The sequence below is a fragment of the Protopterus annectens genome, chromosome 2.part0 (genome assembly GCF_019279795.1).
Source record: "Protopterus annectens isolate FY-2018-M chromosome 2.part0, PAN1.0, whole genome shotgun sequence".
NCBI classification, from domain to species: domain Eukaryota; kingdom Metazoa; phylum Chordata; order Ceratodontiformes; family Protopteridae; genus Protopterus; species Protopterus annectens.
The window spans coordinates 785,508,850-785,533,435 of record NC_056728.1 but is presented as its reverse complement, the minus strand read 5'-3'; positions in this window follow the sequence as shown (position 1 = coordinate 785,533,435).

The window sequence follows — 24,586 nt, the reverse complement described above, 5'->3', positions numbered from 1 at the left end:
TCCTACCTGTTTCCTACCCTACCCTGCATTTCTTTGTCCCATAATTAAATCTGGCTTCAAATCAGCCATCCTCTCTATCACGCATACTGGTACAATCCCACCACCAAATGAGACTGCGTTTAGGAACTCATTCAGGGCAAACTTATTTCAGTTTTAGAAATCCTGTACAAAATTTTCAACAACCCTCCTGCAAATAAGCTGACACTTTATTGTTCAACTTGTACTAGTACCTAAATTGCTGCATTGAAAAGTCAGTATCAATGTGCCCTAATGTTTGTAAATTCAGAAATGAACCCCACTTATGAAACTCCCGCATTAATAAATTGTAAAACAAAAGAAGGAAATAATGAAAAATGTGTGAAAAAAAGTCCCCATTCCCAATCTGTGTACCACACTGAAATATACCAGCAAGAAACTTATGAGCGCTATTAAGAAAGAGCAGGAGGATGAGAGTGAACATCCACCATTAGTTTGCTCATTCTGGAGGGGGGGTCAACTTTGGTCTGCCACTTGAGTGGTACCTACCAGGAACCCTGGATATCTGTTAAGCATGTGCTGCAAAGTGGTAAGGAAGCACTTAGCAAGCTCAGGATGATTTGTACACAGAGACATGTGCATCCCCTGAGGTATGTCTTCTACAGCAGAGCTTGGGAGAGTTACCACAGGGTTTAGGAAATCTGGGGAGGGGATGGTCCACTTGACTTTCCAACTCATCCTCTCCTTACCTTCTGCCTTTTACCTCTCATGAAGGATTTGGCTGGCTTGCCTGATCAAGGCAATGAATGGACTTTGGCTCTCAACCTTGGATAGTGGATGGGCTCAACCTTCACCATGTACAGGGAAGTTTGTAGTCCTCGTAGGGCAGATTATTGTAAGATTCTGTCATTTTTGTGGACCCATGCAATCTGGGATAGGAGGGGGGCTTGGTTTGTGTGCTCCACAGGCTCAGGCAGTGTTCCACTGGAAGACAAACAAATAAACCAGCTGGAAACAGGTAGCAGGGACCCTTGGGTCAGTTGAGCAGACGGTGAAAAAAGAAAATGTAAAATGGACTGTTTACTTAAGGTTCTATAGACAGCAGAGGAAACTGCAAGTCTTTCTTCAGTTATTTCTGGAACTTAAGGAGTAATGACCAAATGCACTGGGCTCATTCAAAAGATCCAAAGATATAGCCAAGATATTACCAGACAAGGTTAGTTCTGACTCCACCTGCAATTACTTTTGACCCCATTATCCCCGAAAATTTTCTTTCAGTTGAAATCACCATGGAACAAGTCTTGGAATGTATATCAAAAGCTAAAAATAATACTTTCATCATGGGATGTAACATACTACATTCTCATCCATGCCAAGTATACACTATCTGAGGCTTTGCCTAAACTGCTCAAAATCAGCCTATTAACTGGCTTGTGCCTCCCTGATGCCTAGAAATCAGTCACTGCTATTTCTCTATAAAAGGACATTCCCAGCACAGACCTGTGTAATTATAGGCCCATTAACCTCACCAGCCTTATATGCAAAACAATGGATTGTATCATATCAGAACTCATTTTGCAAAAAATAGGTAGCTTGACCGGTTAGCTATTATATTCTCGAAAGCCAACAAAGTCAAATCCGACATTGTCGACACGAGAATAGCGAAAGTGCAGAATGTCAAACAGGTATTTAGGAAATCTCCATAAAGGGTAGATTTCCATTTACTTCAATGTAGTGTGGTCTCGGAGTTGGTATATTTAAGTAGCGGGGGTTGTGGAGGTCGCAGCTCCCCATGTGGGGGGTGCAGGGGGGCTTGCCCCCCTGCCTACACCCTTTAGATTTTCTTTTTTTTTTAATTTATTTTTTGTGAACATTCGAAATTTTAATGTTGATGTCGATGTTCTAATATAGACCCAGCTTAACCGATCTAGACTCCAATCACTTTGGTTATGAGAAGGAAAGGTCCTGCTTCCTGAACCTAGTAAGCTTATTTGAAATGATTATAGATGCTGTGAACATTCGACACAATGCACACTGCTTATCTCAACTTGGTCAAGGCTTTTGATACTATCTGTCATGTTGACATTATTAGAAAATTGACAAACTTAATGTAAACATTGTCTGCTGTATTGCAAATTAGCTATTCATCCATTCTCATATTGCAAAAGATTCTGGCACATTCTATGAATATAAAATTGTAATGAGTTGGGTATCACAGGAATTAGTGTTAGGTCACATCTTGCCTGGCATTTATTTTACAGACATCAAGTCAATATCCTAGAAGTATAGGTGACCAAGTTTGCTGAAGACTGCAAGCTGGACACTGTTATCCCCTCATCCACTGATATTAAGCAGCTCCAGCAAAGACTGTACAATGCACATACCTGGAGTACTAAAAATGTTATTCAGTAAAATTAAGAACCTGGGAAATAACACCTATATCTGTACTGATCCAATCTCCAGCAGCGTACACTACTCTGATCCAGAAACCAGAGCTACTATGTTTGCTGACACATTTAGCTCCAGCATCACATCTCCCACATGTTCCATTACCCCCCCAATTGTTTCTCTTACTATCCTACCTGAAATCATCCTAGATCAAGTTATTGATAGTCTCTAAAACCAAAAATGAGTTCCATGTGTCCCAACAAAATTTCAAGATGTCTACTTGTAAGCATCAAACACCAGATAATCCATCCCCATGCACATCACTTCAACCTTAGTTTCTCCACAGAGAATGTACCAGAAGCTTGAGCAGCAGCCACAGTTCTACCTTTCTACAAGAACTGCCCCATGACAGACCCTGGTAACTATAGGCATATTACATCTCTCTAGCATTGTCTGTAAAGCCATTGAACAAAATATCAAATAATGACATAGGTAACTTGTAAACCCTTAATTGCAATCCATTTAGATGTCTTACTGCAACATTATAAATCACATCCATAGCTTCTCCCCTACCTTTTTTCTTCCTGCTCATGTGACACTCATGATGGCCATTGCCAACACCTTCTCTATCTCCCATTCTGGAACAACGTTTCATGGTTTGAAGAACTTGTTTGTGAAAACCCAGTTAAAGATCCATGGCATATTAGATGACTACAACCTGGGACTTGTGGCCCATCCTATGCCGTCTGCACTTTCTGCTTTGAATGATTCCATTACATTTCCCTAACTTGATAATGAGCAACAGTTTCATGTCTTCATGTCTCAGACTAATTTTGATGTGATCTTCTGCAGCTCTTTTAAGCTGTGATCACATTTTCTTCCCCTCATCACTTGAAACTTAGTAGATGTTGTTATAAGAAACAAATTCATGTCTCTTGTCAAAGACTTCTTCATATGTGATCTGCAGTGATGGAGTCCCTCAAGTAACCCTCTGTCCTTTTCCTAATATAATCAGCCATCCTCCCCAATTCTGACTTCTGTAGTTTTATTTACAGGCACACAAACCAAGATATCCTGGCAAAAAAGGCAGAAGTTTCTGTGGGCCAAGAAGGTGCCAGGCCCTTGCACAGATGTGGCTCTCAGCCAGATATTTGCTAACCCTCCTGTCATTCATAAAATATCTCCCATTTTTCCTGCAATGAAGCGTGTCATTTTCCTATGGATCCTTATCTTTCTAGTCATTGCTGTCTGTTGAAACAAGTAATGTGTAGGAATGCTATGCCCACATTCCTTTCCTGACATCCCACTGCCACATCTGTAAACCCACATGTGGGCATCCCTATCATCACCATCGTCATGAACCCCTTTTTTCCATTTTGTACATGGGGTCAGGGTGTTGCATCATATGTTGCCATCTCTACTGCCTTCTTTAACAGTCATACATGGCTGTCACAGGTCTTCTCATACACAATACATCCCTTCTCATACACAATCCATCAGTTTCTTTGTTGGATGCCCTGATTTCTTCTTTCCTTCTTCTTCTTCTTCTCTATCCCAAGTCTTCTTCACCAGATTGTTTTCTGCATTCCTGCACCAATCTATTCTCTGTCACCATCTCTGCAATCAGAGCTATTTGGGCTTCAGCTCTGATGTCGTAATTTTTTCATCTCTCCCACACTGTGTATCCTAACACTCGTCTCAGGTAATTCAACTCTTCTAACTTCTTCAGATGCTCTGCCTTCACTGCACAAGTATCTGTACAACCATTGTTTTGTACACCTTACTTTTCAGCTTCTTTAGCTTTCTTCCATCAAACACAACCATTGACACTCAGTTCCAGTTAACTGCAGACCTCTGATTTTAGATTGACCTCCTCATTCAGACTTCCCTTCTCCTCAACCACCCTTCCCAGATATTTAAAATTGATCACCTTTACTACTAATTTGCTTCTATCTCAATTTTCAGTTTCTTCTGATTTCCCCCATTTGCTGTCATTATTTATTTATTTATTTATTTATTTATTTATTTATGTATTGCCTTTTGTTTACTGAGATTGTCCAACTGGGCACTCAGGCTCATTTTCAGTGGAGCCCAGGAGAGAAAATCTCCATTAAAATTACAAAAATTACAAGACTTTACAGAGAAAAAGAATTTCAGTTTCTTAACAGTAGAAATTGTGTTTTAGAATCATGCAATGGGTAATACAATCAAGACAGGGAGGGGTTCATACAGTTTGATTTCTGTAGGAACGTTATAAAGAATAAATAGGTTGCATTTACATATACAGCAATAAACACATTTTATTCACATAGGAATGATAAAAATATTGTATAGTTATAAATCTATGTAGGATTTATTTACATTATGTACAGGGTAAAATAGGAGAGCTGGAGAATTAGGGTTTGGTGATGGTCTAGTGATCCGATAGAGGGAGAGAAAGGTAGTCTGGGTGTGAACATGAGCAGGTTGTGTTTAAAGCTAGATGCAGAGCTGTCCAGTTTTAATGGGATAGTTAGGGAGTTTGACTGTCTGGTGACCTAGGATGAGTACAGTCAGTCTCCATTACAACTATCTTGTCTGCAATCATTTTCCCCATTCAGTTTCATCATGTGCCTTCAGGTCTACATTCCATTTCCCATCATTTGTTTAAGTTCTTATTCAGAGGCTGCCTGTAATGCCACATCATCTCCATATAGCAGTTTTGCTAATCTGTCCCCCCTGACCAGTTTGTTATCGTAGTCCAATACCAGTCAGAACAGCAGAGGGTTCAGAGCTGAACCATGATGCACACCCACTGAGAACCTCTCTGTGACTCTGAACATTTTTCGTATTTCTGTCATTTGGATCCTGTAAATGGCCTGCACTAATTTTACCAATGTTTCTGTGACTTAAAACCGTCAAGGGACTGCCCAAATCAGCTTTTGTGGGACCTTGTCATATGCTTTCTCCAAGTCTAGAAATACTGACCTGGACTCTTTCCCTACCTCTAGTTTCTTCTCAGCTGTCTTAACTGCAAACATTGTGCCAGTCATTCTGCATTCTGAACTGACTCCAAACTGTTCATCTTCCTTCTCACTTTCTATTATTCTGCATATCCATTTATCAATCACTCTCTATAGAACTTTCATGCAGTGTGGCAGGGGTTTGATACTTCTATACTGCCTGCAGTGAATGTCATTTTTGTTCTTCAACAGTGGTACTAGAATGTTTATTTTCCATTCATATTGGATACGCCTTTCTCTCAATACTGCTATGAGTACCTTCTAGAGCCATTTTTCCCCTAACTCACCCAACATCTTGATCATATCAGCTATGACCTAATCTCTATCTGCTGCTTTCCCTGACTTCATTTTTCTTAATGTTGTTCTTACTTCCTCTAGGCTGGGCTCCTCTTCTTCTCTCATCATAGACTGTCCCCCGGATTCACTAATCTTCTGTGCAAGCACCTGTTTAGGAGCAGGACGGCAGCGCGCTATGCATATTAAGGCACACTGCCCGAGCTCCTAGGCTTACATGGAGCGTGTACGAGTGCAGGGGGCGTGTCTAAGAGCAGCGCTCACAGAATAAATATGCCCCTGCAATGTAGAGCAGCAGAAGGTGTTAAGAAATGAGCGAGATCGCTCATAGGTGTTCCCATATCCCCACCAACAGTCCTCCATTTGTACAACAGCAACAGTACATATAAATTAAAAGAAGAAACGCTTTTATTTATTTTTTAAAATCTAAGTACAGCTAACCGTAGGTGCACGGGTGTGCCCATTGCTTAGTTACGGTTATAGCAGCTTAAAAGGCTGAAGAGGATAACAATTTATGTATTTATTTATTTATTTACCTTTGTTGACCGGGAGAGTCCGACTGGACACAGGTCCGTTTTCAGCGGAGGCCCAGGGAGAAAAGCTCCACATTAAGTATTACTTGCATTATACAGTTAAAAAACATAGCATTTAAATATAGGCATTAGTCCAGCTAAGGACGCAAGACAAGAATAAAACATAGATGTAAAACAGCTGTAGAACATAGTACAATTTTAAAATATGGTGACATATACTAAACATGGTTACAAATGTAGTTGAGATTCATCAGTGAACGATTGATCTGTTTTTGAGGTACATAACAGCCATTAGCAGTTGTTGCTACAAGAAGTTAGTATTATGTGGTAGGTAGCTGGGAACATGAGTAGCCAAGCTTGCTAAGAGTAGGTTGTTGATAGGGGGTCGAGAGAGGTAGTGGGTAGGTGGAGTGGATGGTATTAGAGGGGGGTTGCAAGAGCATATCTGGCAAGTTTTTAAGTGTGTTTTTGGTAAGGACTTGAAGTGGGTGCAAGAAGTTACAGAGGTAATTGAGGATGGGAGGGAGTTCTAGAGTTTGGCTATAGTGCAGGAGAATAACGCATATGCAAATGAAACAGCACAGCAATAGTGTAGTGGGCAGAGCATTCGCCTAATGGGCAGGCATTCCTGGTTTGAGTCCCATTCCAGTGCATTGCATTTTCCCTTCAAGTCACTCTATGATAAATATTTTTTGTGGCATAACCTAATAAATAACATACATTTGTGAACTGCAGTACTGCATTTAATGCAGATGTGAGGTGTCAGTGTCATAATGTTGCAAAGTCCAGAGATAATCACATGTGCCCCATAAAGTATCACAGATACAAATGGAAGGTAAACTGTGTAATGAATGATAACCCCATACATTTTCCAAATCACCCACCTCCCCAAGAACAATTACACTATTACTGACTAAAATGTAGCACTAGTAAGTGGTAGTAAGGATATTTAAGCACTGGTAAGCGGGTTTAAGCCCATTTGTGTGGGGGTAAGCAATGTGCACACAGTTAAGCAAGATCAAAGCTGTCTGTAAGCATATGTAACCGGTTAGCATTGCTTATCCTTGCACAAACCAGCACAAACCCACTCACAATTGCTTAAAAGTGCCTTAGTCACTCTGTATCCAACAGCTCTTGTCCTGCCCAGCAACAACATAATCAACACTCCCAAGTTGCAAACCCTGGATCCTGCACACTATAGGCAAAGTGCTGTACCACGAAGCCATGGCAGATACACATATGTCTGATGTTATCACAAACATATCATCCAGCAGTCATTCAGCAGTATAGGAAATGTATGTAATTATGTAGATGTATGTGTGTGTATGTACAAATATATATACATATATATATATATATATATATATATATATATATATATGTATATACACACACACACACACACACACACACACACACACACACACACACACACAGATACATATATATGTATATGTATATATATATATATATATATATATATATATATATATATATCAAGAACAAACTTCATGACAGCAAAGCATTAAAAATGAATGAAAAGGAGAACACCAGCAACCCCTGTATTATTTAGTACTGTCGTTGTATGTAATATCAAGAACCTTTCAGACAGACATGTTACATTAATACGAGCAACCATTTGTACATTGCTCAAATACAGTACTTTGAGCAGTTTATGTAAATTACCAAAACAGTTCCTGTCCAATCATAATGTGAGAACAGTAGTCTTGCAAAAAAAGAAAATAATAAAAAAAACTGTGCACGTTGGGGGGGGGGGGGGCGTGCGTCATGCTCAGAATGTCAAACCTGGGACGTCGGTTCCGTAGAACTGGGAGATGAGTCTGGGTGGGTGTGTAAGCAAACCACTGCTTCTCAAACCCCTGGAAGGATGCTACCAGTGGGAGAAACAGTGTAGACCAGCTAAGTCTAATCTTGACACAAAAACTGGTCCGTCCCTGCTGGGACCAACCAAGAATTATGAGTCAATCCGATGTTTACACATGTCTCGAAAGATGAACAAGGCAAGGCTCGTACGTACTTGGACTAAATGGATGAAAAGCCTGAAGAAGCTTGGGTCAAGACAGTATACTGGATGAGTACTGAGACATGGAGAAAGGGCAATGTGTGGAGGCGTGGTATGGCTGGGCTAGTAACCAGAAAATGGATGGTTGCTGTGTACGTGGAGCTCAGGGGCGGGGGAAGGAACCATGGGTATGAAATTATGGAAGATATATGCAAATTAAGTAGCACAGCAATAGTGTAATGAGCAGAGCATCCACTTAGTGAGCAGGCATTCCTGGTTCGAGTCCCACTGCAGCACAGTCTATTTTTCATGGAAAAGCACATTATAGCCAATCTTTTTGTTGCAAAACCCACTAAATAACACATATTTATGAACTAGTGTACTGCAGGAAATGCACATGTGAAGTGTCAGTGTCATAATGAATAAGGCACTAGTAAGCATATTTAAGCACAAATAAGCAGTAGTAAGCATATATAAGCACTAGTAAGCGTGTTTAAGTGTGTCTGCATGGGGTAAGCACTGCCTACACAGATTAAGCAATATGGAGTAGAAGAAAGTGTAACCGGAAGTTAGCAGTGCTTAGCTCCATGCAAACACATGCACACCCGCTTACAACTGCTTTAAAGTGCCTTAATCACTCTGTATCTAACGGCCCATGTTCTGCCTAGCAACAAAATAAACAGCCTCTGCAAGGCTCGAACAAAGGATCCTACACACTACAGTCACAGTTGTTAACCACTAAGCCATTAGAACAGTACATAAGATTGAGGTTTCAACAAACATATCCTCACCATAAGAAAATCAAACTGAGCATGTGAAATGACTCTATGTACAGTGTGATGTTGTATAACCTGCTACATAACATAAATATGTGAACTGGAGTACTGGAGTAAGGCCAGATGTGAAGTGTTATTGTAATAAAGTGTTGAATTCCCCAGGACCCCATACAGTGTACATACACATGAATCACAGATGCCAGACACAGATATAACATGTAACAAATAATAAATCAATGTCAAAAGGAAAATATAATGCTAATTAGATATTAAGCAATGCTAAGCATTGCACAGGTCAGCTTACGTGGTGTAAGCAATGTGTAGACCTGCTAACTAAATCTGCCCAGTGGTATGCCCCTTTAAGCAATCACAGCATTAGCTAAACAGGTGTGCCCATAGCTTAGTCTTTTCAAAACCATCCAATCATGGGAAAGTGCAGGAAATCGGGCATATTTAAACTCCACAGGCACCAATAATTCCCATAACTGGTTGCAGCTCCCTACTGTAGGCAGAATGGCTGGAGTTGGGGAAGGCACTCGATTTAGAGCGCAGCACTGGGGCACCCAGGAGCCCAGATTCATGGTATGGCTCCTGGTAAAACACCATGAGGAGAGACTACTGCAGGGCTAGTACCAGGGCTCTCAGTATAAAGTGGAGGCCTGGGACAGTCTCGCCCATGACCTCACCAGTGCCACTGGTATCCCCTTACTGGAGAGCAGGTCAGGCATCACCATGCTGACCTGAAGCAGCGGAGAGGTGATCTCTTGGACCAATGGATCCAAGAATCCAGGCAGATGGCTGATGCCCCAGCACTAAGTACACATTCTACTATGTAGATAATGCTTGCCTAGCTTATGTATACTATAGATAGGTAATGGCTAAATATCACTGTATTTCTCTGACAGCTGCAGATGAGCGGGCTGCAAACCAGCAAGCCGATGCTGCAAGGCTGCAAAGGCTGTGTTGTGAGGCAGGCTAGTAATATTCTTGCATGTACTGTCATAACAAATAAATATAACAGTACTAGAAAGTGTTGTTCCAGTATAAAAATGTATTGTGTATGGGATGTACTGAATAAGCCAGACAATATGGCAAGAAGACTGTCATATAGGTTGCATGGAAAAAAAAGGTGTAATATCTAGTGAATGCAAGTATAACCCCTGGAGTGCTTGTGTACATTCTGCTTTCATATGTTGTTGTAGTGCTGCATTCTATAAATAGTACTGTTGTATTAAGCAGTGTTACCCACACTGTTAAACACAGTTAAAATGTGTAGGAAGTTCAGTATAACAATGTTGGAAGTCCCAAGAGGTCAGTCATATAGAACAACTGAGGGAAACTTAGACAGAAACTATTGGAATGCTTTATACCAATTACCTGACAGCACAGTGTACTGTGATGTCAATTGTAACATTTTTACCGCATACAGCAGGGGTTTGAATCCCGGAAGTGGTAGTAAGTTGTATGCATAATCATGCCCCACAACTGTACAGAGTTTGCGAGAATGTTCATATAGAAAGCTGTATGCATAATTAGACTAAACAACTGTACAGACGTTGGTAGAATGTTCAGATAGTATGCTGTAAGCATAATCATAACCATCAACTGTACAGACTGTGGCAGAATGTTCAGATAATACGCTGTAAGCATAATCATAACCATCAACTGTACAGACTGTGGCAGAATGTTCAGGTAGTAAGCTGTATGCATAGTCATACCCCTCAACTGTTCTGATCTGTCCAGCATGTCCAGATAGCCCCAAATATGCTGCCCGGTAACCTGTTCCCCTGACAAATAAGTGTGATGATCCAAGAAATGTATTGTATGCAGCTTATACTGACATATAATGGATAGTCACACCTGAACATAAAAAGAGAATGTATATGGAAACAAATCTGTCATTGTAGCATCTCACCCAAAGTGTATGACAGCTATTCCAACATATGTCACATTAATACCTGCATCCTGTCAAGCCTTGCCCAGAGTGTGTGCAATAAGGGACTGTTAGGTATGTGTATAACATCAACATGGAATCTGGGAGTATGTGTAGTATTTGTCAGGTAGTGTTAACAATGATTTTCCCCACAGCTATAACAGGTAAGAGATGTAGACTGTAGTTACAACACAGTTCACTCATATACTTGTCCACAAGCATGGAATCTGGGAGTATGCGTAGTATCTATCAGGTAGTGTTAACAACGATTTTCCCCACAGCTATAACAGGTAAGAGGTGTAGACTATACGTAAGACACAGTCCACGTATATACTAATCTACAAACATACCATTGTACAAAGTAAGGCCATTGGGTAGTGTAATAATACATGTAAGGGACAGATCACTGCAGTGACTAAGAAAGTTGTGAAAACTACAGGAATATATTATTTGATAACTGACCTCTCTCTCTCAACCCCCACCATATGTGCAACAATAACCCAATTACACACCTCAATGGGTACGTGTACACTCCATACTTTTGTTGGGACATATGTCCTGTTGATTTACAAATATTCACATTTGGTTTTATGCATGTGCCATGTTAAAATACCCCCATACTGGTGGCCTGTTGTTATCAATGAAACCTGCATGCTGTTGTAATGGCCAATGTTGTCCCATATAGGCATGTGTTCTGCTTACTCTACAACTGTTGTAAATCTGGTGTCTTGGGTTAATGGGAATACTTATGCATGCTATTATAACTAAACCTGAATGCTGTTGACTATTACTAACCCATATCATTCTTAAAACTGCAACACCATAGCTCGTATGGGAAGGCCAGTCCCAGTAGACCCGCCTGTCCCACCTCAGCTGGTGATGGCACTGGGCACCAGCACATCTGGGGCCCAGCCTGGGACCTCTTCCTCCATTGGCCCAGCACCACCTTCAGGTGGAAGGCCACAGGGGATAGGGCTCGGCCCTCCTCCGGGAGCAGCAGCAGAGAGGTACCTGTCACCTGCCATCAGGTCAGGGCCGTGGTGTGTAGGGAGCTCGACAGGGAGTTTTGAGACCGGATACACCAGCTTGAGGGTCGCGTGGTGCAATTAGAGGGTAAGCCTGCCCTCCTATCCAGCCCCCAGCACAGCCAGCCTTTGGGCCATGACGGTGCAGTGGTGACTGCCCATGTGTGGGGACCTCAGTCCCACTGTTTCCATTTGGGGGCTCATGGGCTTGCGACTTCCAAACACCCCTCCCGCCCAAGGTGTTTACCACCCACATGTGTCGTATACCACCCCTGTATGTGTCTTGTTTGTCTTGTCTGTTAACCTATCCAACCTACCTCCCCAAATATACCTACGACCCCTCCCCAACATCCCACTCACACCTGAAAAAAAAGGGCAATCTGTTCCCACAAAAAAGTCTTGTCCCATACACAGCTGTTCATTTGCACATGTGTTCACTGGACACACGCAATCTGGTTTAATTGGCATCACAACAAATTATTGTTGTCCTCACCCCCACCCAGGGGTTTATGTGTCCCAATCTACCCACAAATTCAGTGTATATGCACAGCTGTTGCTGTACAAGAAATGGACAGCTGTGGACCTTCCCTACACCCTTCCTGCACAGCCCTGGCTATTTTCCCTACTGTCTTTCCCTCTTTGTGCCCCTTTATCACCACTTTCCTTTTTCTTTTCATTTAAAGAAATTAGCCTGGGGGTAAGTGAGAGTAAGCACTTTTAAGCAGCAGTAAGAGGGTTTAAGCCTGTTTGTGCGGGGGTAAGCACTGCCTACATAGGTTAAGCAATGTAGAAGCTAATTGCATGTAAGAAACTGTGACCGGAAGTTAGCAGTGCTTACCGTCGCGCAAACCCACTTACAACTGCTTAAAAGTGCCTTAATCACTCTGTAGTCAACAGCCCTTGTTCTGCCCAACAACAAAATAAACAGCCTCTACAAAGCTCAAGCCCAGGACACCGCACACCATACACAAAGTGATTTACCACTAAACCATGGCAGATATACATAACCCTGATGTTTTCACAAATATATTATCCAGCACAATCATTCAACAGCACAGGAAATATAGTAATATCATACCACACAACCTCTTAATGCAAGGATTCTGGACAAAGTGTGCCAAAATGTGGGTACTAATAGGGATATGTGTCAAATATTGCTCTTATACACTTAAAATGTTGCTAGTTAAACAGTTATATGCATTAAAACACATGTTTTGAAGGAGATGAAGTCTGAAACACAAATGTGTCATCATTAGTTACTGACTTCAGTCCTGAGATCATCCATGTCAATTGACAAGAGAATGAGGTACAGGCCAAAAATATGAGCCAAACATGCATGGACATATGGACAAATATATATCTGTAAATGTAGACAGACAGCTATATGTATATATATGTATGACTCACAAATAATCATATAACCAATTGTATATAGATGGATAAATATGTTCATATGTATGTATATGTATATGTATAAATATATAGGGTCTATATTAGAACACCGAACTTTCAAAATTTCGAGTGTTCTAATATCGAACCCTATTAATTGAAAATTTAAAACATCTAACATACAGAACAGCAAATTTTTTCCTAGGGAAAAAATTTGCTGTTCCAAAACACATACACACAACACAAGCACACCAAACAAACAGCAATCCACACACATACACCTAGACTCTTACACCTAACCCTACACTAAATTATACATACACCACTAACTATCCACTTACCTTAACCCAAACCCTAACCCTAAGGTCCATCACTATCGCACAGTCACCTCGCCCACACCCTAACCCCAACTCACCTACCCCGCCCTAACCCTCACATCCACACAATCGCACACTTACCTGAACCCGACCCGTAACATTCCACCACAGCACTGAAAATATCAAAGCAACAGAAACGAACAACCAAATTCATTCCCTAGGAAAAAATTTGGGTTTCTGTTTCTTTGATATTTGCAGCGTTCGCTGAAAATGGGTCGATATTAGAACACTCGAAATTTTGAAAGTTCGGTGTTCTAATATAGACCCTATATGTATATATATATATATATATATATATATATATATATATATATGTATATGGGGGTTTTACATATATAATTATGTAGATATACACACACATATATATATATATATATATATATATATATATATATATATATATATACAGATAGAAATGTGTATAGCATTTCCACATGGGAACAAAATCCTGAACCACTCACTACAACATAACAGACCATATGCACTGTTAATGAGGGTGAGGGCTCAAATGAGGGATACCTGGTAATTAGTACCATGTTACCCCCCTCCACAGCACTAACGGATATTGTGTGCAATCCAATATCCAGCACATGAGTTCTTGACTTCAAGACCCTTCACAACACAGCTACAATGCTTTAACAGTAAGCCAATTCACCTGAAAAATGTCAGAGCAATATTTGTAACATATCATGCAGAAAAGTCATTCTAGCATATGGATTGTAAAATTTGGAAGGAGTACACATTACAATGGTGCAGATATGCACACACATCTATACATTGACAAATATATTCATATATATATATATATATATATATATATATATATATATATATAGATAGATATATGAGATATATTTATATGTGTATACACATATACACAGACAAAAGATATTAATAGCCATACATATGTAGAAGTAGTGTGGAAGTACACAGTGCAAAGTATATCCCTCATCCCTTGGCTGTTGGTGAAGCACCCTCCAAGAGGAAAAAACGCTGAGAGAAGAAGGGAGCCAATTTTGAGATTTTAAGTATTTTTTCTCTGTTTATTTGCTAAGTTTTTCTGCATAGCTGCCTAGCTTGAGCATTTTCTGGCTTGTTAAACTTGATTTCTGTATTAGTAGCTGTATTTAGAGCACAACCAAAAGCTGTTTGCTGAATTTCCTGTTTGCACTTTATTTTAAATCGTTTTTTTCTTAAAACTTGCATATTTTCTGTCCTTGACCTAGCACTCTTGTGTGGGGTCATTTACTGCACTGTTATAACTTGATATTACTTGTGAACCTCTGCTATCTCTGTAAAAACAAAAAAACTTGCTTTTCCCACTTTTCTGAGAGTTAAAAAGTTCAGTTACAGGCTTGCTGTTCCTGAACTGTTTGAAAGTTTCTGTGAGGCCATTTTTGCTTGGGCTGAAGGAGAGTCTCTGTGTTCATCAGTGGCAGTGACTAACATTGAGCAGCTTCCTGCCCCGTAGAGGTGGTTACTGACTTGAAACTGTAGTTTTATTTTCCCTTTGGGTCTATTCCTGCTTCTTTCCAGCCCCTGCTATCAAGCGCTTTAACGTGCTTTAGCGATTTAGCGGAGTTGCCACTAGAGCAGCATCGGGCAGCCGGTTAAACAAGGTTAAACTCTTTCTGGCTCCAGAAAGTCTGTTCTTCAATTTTTCCCTTAGAACTGCTCTGTTAGGAACCTAAACAGTTTACACCTACACTAAAAGTGCAGCACTTGTTCCAAATAGCTTTTTCTTCTCAAAAGCTCAGCACTTGTCTTATAAGCATATCCCTTGTCTTATAAGCATTCTCTTTGCAGGTCAAGCACTCCTATATTATACAAATCTCTCACTAGCAAAACCCCAGGAGTGCCCACTTCCTGCTAAGCCCACTACTTTTCTGTCTCATACCAACTCATAATTCTTTCTAGCATGTCGAAGGGTCAGATGCTGGCGTCCTCTCCTGCCCATTTGGTGAATCTGGGAATTCTGAGACAATGTTACAATTGCCTCATGTACACGGACAACCATCTCCTCCTCCCATGTAACACTAACACTTGTGAGAGATGCAGCTATTTAGCCAGACTGGAGGCTGAGCTCTCTCAACTCAGGACTGGCAAGACCAGGCAGGAGGAGAAGGCAACTACACACACCACAATACCAGTCTCACATAACTCAACCACACCACTGAATCAAACACATAAACACACTAAGACATACTCGAGGCTCTGAGTAGAAAGTTACCTAAACAGCAGAGGCCTCCAAAGCAGACACCCAAGCAACTGGAAACTCAATACACCACACAAACAACACATAAACAACAAAATCAGTGTACAAAGCAGTCACTGCCCTTAAGGCCAAATACAACACCAAACATACTTGTCATAGGTGACTCCATAGTCAGACACAATGACGTCCCGCTCACCAGACTGAGTAAGGAGAAGGTCACAGTAAGCTGCCTGTCGGGCGCTAGAATCCACATAACACAAGCACTCAGGTCTCTCAACAGCAGGTACAAGTATGACTCAGTCATTGTCCACGCTGGTGTCAACGACCTGAGACGTACCTCCTTGGACTACATGAAAAGAGACATTGAGGAGCTCTCTGTTTATGTAGCCCAGGCAGGTATGACCCTGACCTTGAGCAGTATCCTACCTTCACCTAGAATTATGCCACAATACAGTGATAAGATGATCAGCTTTAATAATTGGCTTAAATTCTGGTGTCATTCAAAGGGATCCAATGTCTGTCTGCCTGGGATGACATGCTGGACAAGCCACACTGCTTAAGGGACGGATTGCACCTGTCACCCCTAGGCTTCGGATATTGGCAAAGGCTCTTGCCACCCCATAGTGCCTTTTTAGGCAAGGCTCAAATTCTAAACCTACCACCCTAGAACACAAAAAGTAAAAAAACTAAGGGTAATGCTGCTCAATGCCAGAAGTCTCAATCTCAAGATGCACTCGAGGCCCTTCTCAGTATGGAGAACATCGATGTCTGTGCTGTGACAGAAAACTGGTTCAAGGCTCCTGAGAGCACCCCAGCACTAGCAGGTTTCACCTCATATCATGCGTTCCCCCAAAATCCGGACAACACCAAGAAAGGAGGGTGTCCATATTCAGAAAGGACACCCACACCTCAAGGTTGGTGGCAACGCACGATGCATCGGAGACCATCCAGGTGCAATTAACCATAGGCAAGACTGCTCTGCAATTTGTAGCATGTTACAGGCCACCCTCTCAAACTCAGGAACCTCACATGGCCTTCCTGAAAACAATGGAGGTGATAAATGTATCTCCAGACACCATCATACTAGGTGACTTCAACTACCCTAATATAGACTGGGAACACTACTCAAGCCCAAACACTCTAGCCCAAAGGTTCCTGGAGTTCATAAACTCAAATGCCATGGAACAACTAGTCACCATCCCACAAGAGGAGAAAACATACTTGATCTCATCATCACGAACATGGGATCACAATGTTCAACACCGGAAGTATACCCTCACTGGTGAGATCAGATCATAAACTAATCTCGCCGGAGGTCCTCATCCCGCCCCCACCTGAAACAAAAAAGACCACAGTGAAAAACTTCTCAAAAGCCGACTTCACACTTCTAAAAACTAGTGTGGTCTCCTTTAAGGCCCCTGAGCCAGTGGTAAACATTACTCAAACCGCTGAATCACTTACAAATGCCTTCTACCAGCACCTACAGGACTGCATGGATTAGGCAATCCCAAACAAAACTAAGACTCTTTGTACCAAAGGCAAGCGTCCAGTCTGGTGGACCCCAGCCATAAACAAGCTCTACAACAAAAGGAGGAAGCTACTACAAGATAGAGCAAAATCCTTGAAAGGTAAGACACCTTTGATCATTATAAGTAAAAAACTAAGAGCTCTCATAAAATCATCCAAGGCAAATTTTGAGAGAAAAATCGCCAAGGATTCAAAAGACAACCATAAGGCCTTCTTTAGCTATGTTAGAAACCTAGGAGGAAACTCCCAGATATGCTCAGAATTAGTTCAAAATGATGTGAAGATTACTGAACCTACACACATTGCCAACATACTGGCTGACAGGTTCAGTGCAAACTTCTCCCCCTCCCCATAAGCAGAGATACCTATAGCAGAGGATTGTAGCCCCCCAAACATCTCCAACTGCTCTCTCCAAACCAAAAAACACAGCATCCATGGGACCGGATGGTGTCCCGGCTGTGTGCTCCATGAACTCAATGAGGAATTAAACCCGCAGTTAGGACAGCTGTTTAATCTTAGCCTCACCTCAGGATACGTACCCAAGGAGTGGCGCACGACTGTGTTCCCACTTCACAAGGCGGTGCCTCCACCGACCCTGGAAATTACCGTCCCATTAGCTTGACAAGCCTTATCTGCAAAGCCATGGAGAGGATCATAATGGAACTCATAAATAAAGACATAGGAACTTGCAGACTTTGGATCCAACCCAGTTTGACTTTGTCAAAGGCAGATCATGCCTTTTAAACTTGGATGACTTTTTGAGACAGTCACCAAGGCCATTGATGAGGAAAGGCAGTCCATACAGCCTACCTTGACCTGGCAAAGGCCTTCGACACAATACCCACTCAGGTATCATCAAAAACTCATCAGCTTGAATGTAAACCCATACATCACAAGATGGGTTGCAAACTGGCTAAGTGACAGAACCCACAGGGTCAGAGTTGCTGGAGCCATGTCAGACTCAAAGCCTGTCACAAGTGGTGTCCCACAGGGCTCAGTCCTGGGTCCACTCTTGTTCGGCATCTACTTTTCTGAAGTACAAGCAAACACAGGAGGGTTATGGCTGACAAAGTTTGCAGATGACTGCAAACTGGGCCATAGTCGATAACACATCTGACACAGATATCCTTCAGAAGGGCCTCACAGAAACAGATAACTGGTGCCAGAGCCATGGCCTAAAGTTAAATGCCAAGAAATGCATAGTCATACCCCTCGGGAAAAACAAGGTTACCCCTAGCTACCATATAGGTGGCAATCCACTGAGCACAGAAGAAGTCATCAGGGATCTGGGGACCCAGGTTGACAGTAGCCTTTCGTTTGACACTCATGTTGCTAAAGTAGTCAGGAAAACCTTCTACATTGCCCACCTGATCATGAAGGGATTCACATCTAGATCAAGGGTGGTCATCGCCCCCCTGTACTCATCACTCATTAGACCTATGATTGAGTACAATGCCCCATTCGGAATGTATCTGACCAGACACCTGCAGCAGCTGGAAACGCCCCCAAAAGTTCCTCACCAAAGGATAAAGGGTCTCAAAATATGTCTTATGCTGCCTGACTGAAAGACCTCCAGCTCTATTCAGTCTCATACCGCTTGCTCAGAGGTGACCTGTGCCTGACATATAAGGCCATGTCAAACCCTGATTTGATGAATATGCTTCACCTCAAAAATCTAGATCCCTCAGAACAACAAGGGCGGGAGACTTAAACCTTGACACGTTAATAAATAGAACATGCTGGAGGGACAGATTCATCACCCAGAGACTCCCTATGCTGTGGAACAAAATCCCGGTACATGTGAGGCAGAGCAACTCGCTGGCCTTGTTCAAGAGGAATCTTGACCAATGGATGGGGGATCGCAGATATACCCCAGGGATTACTTCAGTGTCACTGCTTGACAGAGGCACAGCAAAATAATAGGCATAGTTTTATTCAAACTAAAGGGGTGGCGAAAGCCAAATAACTATGGGCTAGGCTTATAAATGCCCTTGGGCAGATAGTCTAGTATGAACCTATGAACCTATGAACCTATGAACAAGCCCTGTAACTGGCACCTGTGAAATGTGTAGTGTGGCAACCATACCCACAAATAAGAATACTTACATTAAACATTTACCCACTCACAATTCAAAGGACATGACACCACACACAAGTATGTATACACAGAAAACCTTTATTTTGTGTACTGTACAATAATGTATGCCATTACTTACAGCACATAAATATTGAAATATATAATCACTGATGAATGCAAAGTCCAAACAAAACAGTGGATGCAAGCACTGTGGGTATATAACATACTATGCTGTCCAGGCCAAGGCCTTCAATTAGTACAACTGTAGACTAAGGATTTGCCTTCCAGATAAGTAACACTCAACAATTACAGATGTAGTTCAGCAGCCTCCAATTGCACTCTGTAGTCAAGCCCTAGGGGGAAATGTATTAACTGTGGTAATGTCAATGCATCTGCCACATAACATTGCTCAACTTAACATCTCACAATCACACTGACTAACTGAACTGTCTGTAACACTGTAAGCTGTAGCCCACCACTGTTCCCATGGAGGAACGTATGAAAGTGTACAGTCTCATCCTCAATGTGTCTTAACACTGATATCCATGACATGTCACAGCCTAGGTTGATACCATTGAATACCCCTCCCCCATAAAAGGTTGTACAACGGCAAAGAACACTGTGTACCACACACTGACCTCTGGAATGCACAAGGCCACACATATGTTGTCCAACTGTTGCTCCTATATGTATGGACCCTGACCAAGATATGTTGTGAGAGTCCACGATATGACTGGGATGATAGCAGGAATGCTAGCAGTAAATAATGATAGGCCATTACCTATCAACCCCTAACTGTATCAGAGCAGGACAAAGCCTGCCATATTATGTGGAGGACAGAGGCAGGAACACAGGGCCATATTTGCAATATTGCTGTTACACACCCTGAAAATTGCTGATGTTACAGGATTTGTTGCAACATATTCTTATGCAGGAATAAGACATCAGAAACACAAATGGATGTAGCTATGTACTGATAGCATGCAACAGACAGACTGCCAGTGATATATCTAGGACAAGACCTGTGTGGTGCACAGACAAAACCTAACATACAATCCACTGGCCATCATGTGGATAGATCCACATTTGAGAGCTATGCAGACAGACTGCATTCCATCCTAAACTACTATGTACACACAAAAACTGTAAGACCAGCAATATACAATGCACATAGCAACATTACTCACTCTGTCTGTAGGTTTGGAACCTTATACAAATGTGTAGTTGGTCTGTGTCTGCAAGTCTTGCTATGAGAGGTATTAATACCTACTGTCTGTAACACTGCTGGCCACATGCAGGAAGGATGTCCTCCATACTGGAAAGGTTAGGGATCAACGCCCACATGAGACAGTATTTTATAGTACTGGGTTGCCATGACAGGGGTTATCCGAAGTGCTACACAGCAGGCTGCATGCAGTTAGCAACTGCTGCACACTGACTGGTGCAGAGCCCATCACCTGATCATGTGCATCACCTGCAAAAGCCATACTACAATCTATTCAAACCAGCTCAATCCCTCTAGTGGAGAGAGAGAGAGAGACAGAGAGGGAGAGGGAGACAGAGAGAGAAAAAAAAACATAAATAACAGAAAGCTGTCCCAGCTGTCAGATAAAACAATTTACAGGTATGTAAAACATAATTTTACAAAGCCTTTCACTCTTGATCCTAAACGGTGAACAGATTTCTACGTGTAGTCGGTGGTGGAGCTAACTCTAAAAAGAGCTGTTTTAGCCCTGTGGGCAGCTGGAGCTCTATATAGAGCTGTTACAGATCTCTATGAGCTCTGAGAAGAGGTGTTTTGTGTTTAGAATGCCCTTTCGGGCAGATGCGGTAGTTCTAAAAAGAGCTGTTTTGTTTGGTTCACCGAAGCTGTGTCTGTGCCTCCGGCTGGTCTTACCGAAGCTGATACAGATTTCTGTGAGCTCTGAGAAGGGCCTATTTGTGTTTTGAATGCCTGTTCGGGTGTTGGTGGTAGCTCTAATAAGAACGTTTTTGTTTTATTCTTCAACGTGTCTCTGGTTGCTCTTACCAGAGCTTTTGCAGATCTCTGTGAGCTCTGAGAAGAGCTGTTTGGTGTACTGTGAGCTCTGAGAAGAGCTGTTTGGTGTAAGGTGCAGATCCACGTGAGCTCTGAAAAGAGCTGTTTTGTGTATGGACACAATGGGCTCTGGGAAGAGCTGCTGCTGTTGTGTCCTTCGGTGTTCCGCGGTGGTGTCGATCTCCGTTGTCCTTGTTGAACAGATCTTCGGTTCTTTTGCTATGTGTGAGTCCTAAAAAGGACTATTTCTGCGCTCCCCAAATTTTTTTGGGTCGCCACAGCGGATCACCTGTCTGCTCATGATCAGCAGTGGAGTTTTACAGTGTCGAGTTGCCAGCCTGGTGCCCAACCTTCTGCAGAAGGCACACACACGCACACACTCAAACCTAGGGCCAATTTACAGTATCCATTGCACCTACAGCATGTCTTCGGGATGTGGGAGGAAACCGGAGCACTCAGAGGAAACCCACACGACCACAGGGAGGACATGCAGACTCCACACAGAAGGCACCCCAGCCGAGGATCGAACTGGAGAACTTCTTGCTGTGAGGTGGCAACGCTAACCGCTATAGCACCGTGGATGTGATATTTAGTGGGGAAATAAAGCATTTGGATGAAGCAAACTTAGAGTTAGTGGAAAAATAAGGGCTGGTCCTTTTAACAGAGAAATTCCTGCAACCATAATAATGAGTGTCAGGTATGCACCTCTACCTTTTTAAGGCCAAGCTAAAAGCAGTATGTTAAAAGTCATTGGAACAAGGATTCAGAGAGGTCCAGAGAGTACCTTAGTGAAGGAGAGATGAACCGAGGCCCTGAGCTCCAAGTCTGCATGGACAAACTATAATATATAATAAATGATATATATATATATATATATATATATATATATATATATATATATAAAACCAGAAAAATAGGTGTGGACCTCTTGGGTTTTCGATCCTGAGTGATGCCTGCCCGGAGGGAAGGAATAACCAATTTTACAAAGCCTTTCACTCTTGATCCTAAACGGTGAACAGATTTCTACGTATAGTCGGTGGTGGAGCTAGCTCTAAAAAGAGCTGTTTTAGCCCTGTGGGCAGCTGGAGCTCTATATAGAGCTGTTACAGATCTCTATGAGCTCTGAGAAGAGCTGTTTTGTGTTTAGAATGCCCTTTCGCAGAGACGCGTAGTTCTAAAAGAACTGTTTTGTTTGGTTCACGAGCTGTGTCTGTGCCTCCGGCTGGTCTTACCGAAGCTGATACAGATTTCTGTGAGCTCTGAGAAGGGCCGATTTGTGTTTTGAATGCCCGTTCAGGTGTTGGTGTTAGCTCTAATAAGAACTTTTTTGTTTTATTCTTCAATGTGTCTCTGGTTGCTCTTACCAGAGCTTTTGCAGATCTGTGTGAGCTCTGAGAAGAGCTGTTTGGTATACTGTGAGCTCTGAGAAGAGCTGTTTGGTGTAAGGTGCAGATCCACGTGAGCTCTGAAAAGAGCTGTTTTGTGTATGGACACAATGGGCTCTGGGAAGAGCTGCTGCTGTTGTGTCCTTCGGTGTTCCGCGGTGGTGTCGATCTCCATTGTCCTTCTTGTTGAACAGATCTTCGGTTCTTTTGCTATGTGTGAGTCCTAAAACATATATGTATTTAACAGAATGTAGTATGTGGTATAGAATAATAGGATATATGATGTGGAATGATTTATATGTGCCATCTGTAGTTGTTCCTTTAATGATGTTTGGCTGAACAACTGCTCTGGATAATACTGTCTGTCCCTGTAGGCAGTAGGACATACCTGTCAACTGTGCAGATCAGCAATGAATGACAAAGATGTAAGCCATAATATCTGTGTTTGGTATGTTAGTGCGGGCAATAGCTGGTGGTGAAAGTACTGCCGTCATGACAGACACATGGGTGTCAGAGCACACCACTTGCAGGACAGTCATGTTAATGTGTAATGTAGCATGCACAAATGCCATAGGTGTATAATAGGCTTACCTGCAGTCTGTCACCATATATACCACCCTAATGTTAGTCTGTGTTCACATGTGATGCCTATCTGTGTTGCAGCAAGGCAGAACAGTGCAGCTGTGAAGGAAAGAGAGTTACAGAGTGTGGACCAGATGTCTGTATGCACCCCACATATAGATAAATATATGTGTGATATATAATTAGACATGTATGTCTACAGATATACAGACACTCATATAGATATAGGTATACAAACAACCCCAATATATAGCTACACTTATATCTACACATATATGTATATAGATATATATATATATATATCTATATATATATATATATATATATATATATATACACACACACACACACATATATATATGTGTATGTCTATGTATATAGATATATATATATATATATATATATATATACAAACACACACACACATAGCATAATTCGTCTACATATTTATACGCACATATATATATATATATATATATATATATATATATATATATATATATATATATGAAAAAACAGTCACTAAGCCCGATTCACACAATTATAGAAATAACCCAAAGTTGAAGGAGCTCAACCACCTTAGAAGTCCACCTTGAAGCTTCCACAATGAAAGAAAATTCGTAGGAACAAATAAAATAAAATAAAATATAAAACTGAGTTTATTAATAGAACGTAAGCACTTTCGTGGACACCACATCCGCTTCTTCAGACGTACTTACACAAATACTTACAACTTCTTTTATAGTAAAGCAGTACAAGCCCTAGCCTATCAATTGAACTATTAATCAATTAACAATTGTTAGCAATAGTCGCCACACAGTAAGGAGCCAAAGAACATCAAATAATGCTCCTAATAAAGCCCATAATGAGATACTTGTATAATACAAACACTAAAATATTAAGAATCTTTAATGATCTGAAAACTGAAAATGTGTTGACCACAAAACCACATAAACTGATCAGTCAAAAAATGACTGATTAATGAAATTAGACAGCCATAAACATACAATTACACAATTAATTCATCATAAATACCTAACAAAAGT